At 37.4% G+C, this 3,415-nt stretch overlaps 1 long non-coding RNA gene across 1 annotated transcript; it reads left to right on the top strand.

Moving 5' to 3' along the window:
- The first annotated feature begins 530 nt into the window (after positions 1-530).
- LOC114418313 lies at positions 531-2,337 on the top strand. The gene is made up of 2 exons (XR_003668001.1): positions 531-1,862; positions 1,989-2,337. It is a non-coding gene; the product is annotated as an uncharacterized LOC114418313 (long non-coding RNA).
- Positions 2,338-3,415: the final 1,078 nt, after the last annotated feature.

The raw sequence follows: 3,415 nt of genomic DNA, 5'->3' as shown, positions 1-3,415 counted from the left end.
ACGCCCCCTATTATTTCCACTTTACTTGATATTCACTAACCTATCATACATATTTATATTCACTTTGGTTTTATTGTTGATAGTTCTTGTGTGTTTGATGTTTAGACGTTGGTGCCTTGGTGGGCATTAATTAGGGTAGTAATAAGATACTTATCTATCTATTTTGATTTGTCTGCAAAAAATAAATGCTTTTGTTGTCAAATTTGTTGCTGGATGGTGTTTTTACCTCAATTTCATACAAGACCAGAGTGAGGTGCTTGCAAAATAACCTTGCTCAAGGCCCCTTTTGATAGAATATTTGTGCTAAGTAAGTAGAGATCTGATAAGTTTTTCTTAGTTGTATTAGAGCATCTTTAGTTGAAGATCTTTAGGTGAAGATCCGGTCTTGTCCACATATATTATACAGAGGCAGGAATTATAATCCGAAAAAGAGGCCTGTAATACCTGTCATGTTGTGGAAGCCCCATGAACCTGTATATCCCCGACTGATTAAGACAACAATTAATGGCTTAAGTATTAAGGAAACGAAAGAAATTTGGAAGAGAGGACTAGCTGTTCCTGCTTTAACAAAATTTGGTATGTGCATGCATCGTATTGTCTTATTTCGGTTGCCAGTATGCTTTTTGTAAACATTATTGACTCTGAAGTGAATTGCAGCAATAAACGGTTATTATGCTTTTTTGGTACCCATGGTCAGAGATGTTTGCCATGTAATTTTCTTTTGTTGCATAACTATAATGAAGAATGCCTTTTCAGCTTGCATGATTAGGTGCCTCTATAGAGGTTTTAAAATTAAGTCTGTTTGGGTATTATAAATTAGAATCACTTTTCAAATGGGATTTTACAAAGATTCTTTTTTATGGAAATTGTCTGGGTCCTACTTGTTAAAAAAATTGATTTTGAAGTGTTGATTGTAGGGATTTTTTTATATTCCTGTTGGGCCAATTAGTTTAATTTTCTAGAAAAGCGTGGAAATCCTACTACCCTCAATCAATCTTATGATATATAGATATTACAAATTTACTTTGAAAAACTACTGAAACAGATTGGATTGTTTTTCATAATCTATTCTTTTTTATGGAAATTGTCTGGGTCCTACTTGTTAAAAAAATTGATTTTGAAGTGTTGATTGTAGGGATTTTTTTTATATTCCTGTTGGGCCAATTAGTTTAATTTTCTAGAAAAGCGTGGAAATCCTACTACCCTCAGTCAATCTTATGATATATAGATATTACAAATTTACTTTGAAAAACTACTGAAACAGATTGGATTGTTTTTCATAATCTATTCTTGAGGACCAAATGTGATTGTGGACTCTTCAGAATGTAAAAGAAACTAATCCAAAATTAAAGAATGTAAAAGAAAGTGGCTAGTGCCTAAAAATGCTTGATTTGATGACTTGATGAGTCTGTAGGTTTGGCTAGACTATTTTTATTTGATTGGAAATGTGTTACTTGGTGATAATGGTTATCTATCAGTTTTTAAGTGAAATCAATGGGGTAAAGTGTAATTTTTCTTTATAATTAAATAACAATAATAGTGGTAATGGTAATACAATATTGATGGCACTCTGCTCTACCTTCCAAACATTTTATAGAGAAGACATGGTTTCTGATTTTCAAGTTTTGTTCCCCTGGGTTTTGTGATTTAAGTTGCTCCTTATTAAATTATCTCGTGTGTTAATGCAGGACATGGTGCCCTGTATTCTGGTGACTTTTGAGAATGAACAAATTGTGGTTTGGAGGGGAAAGGATTATGAGCCCCGGAAGGATGGATACTTTCTTAAAGATCGAGAATCAGTTGACGACATTGGTGGCTTGTGTGTGGGAAAAGAGCAACAGGCTATGTAACACCACAATCAGGTGTGATAATTAAATGAAATCTTTGTGCAAATTGCCGCCATGAATAAGAAGTTCCCTTGAGATTGGATTGTTGTGTTATTTGTACATTGGAGGTGTTAATTTATTGTTTTTGTCACAAATTCACAGCACAGCTAATTAGGAATCAATTCATGGTTTTGCTGACAGCCAAGCTTGGAAGAGACTTTGGTAATTCATGATGTCAGAGAATAATGGAGGAAACTCAGTTCAATAGTTCAGTACGCAAGTTTGTCACCATTACAAAATTGCCAGTTTGATATGAAGAGCTAAATGTACAAATCAGTGTTTTTTTACTGTTCATGTTTGGGTTAGTTTAGTTTTAGAATTACTTATTTGAAAACCTATTTTGTAAGGTTTTGTTAACACAATGAGTGAAGGTTACTGCTGAATCATATGAAACGAAAATGGACAAAAACAACTTAAAAGTAAAAGGCAAAATTGTACTTTTGGTCCCTCACTTTACCTCCAATTTCGCAATTGGTCTTCTAGTAATTTAATTCATAAATTTGGTTTTCCTGTTTTATAAAATCCAGCAATGTTGGTCCCGAACGTCTCAATTGGACGTTGACCGTTAAGTAGTGATGTCGACTGTCATGTTTCAGAGAGAACCTTGAATTGTGTTTTTTAACTCATCTATGGTAAAAAAAAAATTACCCTAAAATCAAGGTGCTTCTGTCATGTAAAATTAAGAAAAATGTCTCCTTTGGATACCCTTTCCACACTAACCTGCGCTTCCTCAACCTCCACAAAAATCGCTTCAACGACACCATTTCACCTCTCTTAAATTGCACAAGCCTGGAACTACTGTACCTCTCCCGCAACGATTTCAACGTCGAGATTTTGACGAAGATATCCTCGCTATGCCTTCTCCTTCGCCTTGACATCTATGACAACAACATCCGCGGCCCAATCCCCACACAACGAACGAAACAAACCCACCTCCTCACATTGAGGTTACAGAACAACGCCCTCTCTGGCCACGTCCCCGACCTTTCAGCTTCCCTCCTTAATCTCACTGTACAAAACGTCACCAACAACGAACTCCGTAGCCATGTTCCTGATTCCATGCTCACCGTACTCTTTGGAAACCACGCCCTCTCCTCTGTGGGTCCACCTTGCTACCCAAATGCTCTGAAACAGAGCCAAACACAGAGACTACCATGATAATCGTTCCTGCAAAACAGAGCTCGTTCCCACAAACCAGTAGCGTAACCGTTCCTAACAATTCGAGAAAGAAAGGGTTGAGAGTCGGTGTCATTGTGGCGATCGTTGTGGTGGCTTGCGTGGCGGTGCTGGTGGCGATGTCGTTCGCGATGGCGCATTGTTGTACCAGAGGATCCACCTCTGGTTCAGTAGTGGGGAGCGAGACTGCGAAGAGAAAAAATGGGAATAGTATTAGGAGCGAGAAGATGGTGTACGGGAACGGTGGAAACTTGGATAGAGATAGTGATGGGACGAACACTGAGATGGAACGAAGCAAGCTTGTGTTTTTCGATAGGAGGAACCAGTTTGAGTTAGAGGATCTGCTTCGAGCT

Source organism: Glycine soja, chromosome 7 (genome assembly GCF_004193775.1).
Source record: "Glycine soja cultivar W05 chromosome 7, ASM419377v2, whole genome shotgun sequence".
NCBI classification, from domain to species: domain Eukaryota; kingdom Viridiplantae; phylum Streptophyta; class Magnoliopsida; order Fabales; family Fabaceae; genus Glycine; species Glycine soja.
This window is presented reverse-complemented; position numbering and strand designations above follow the sequence as displayed.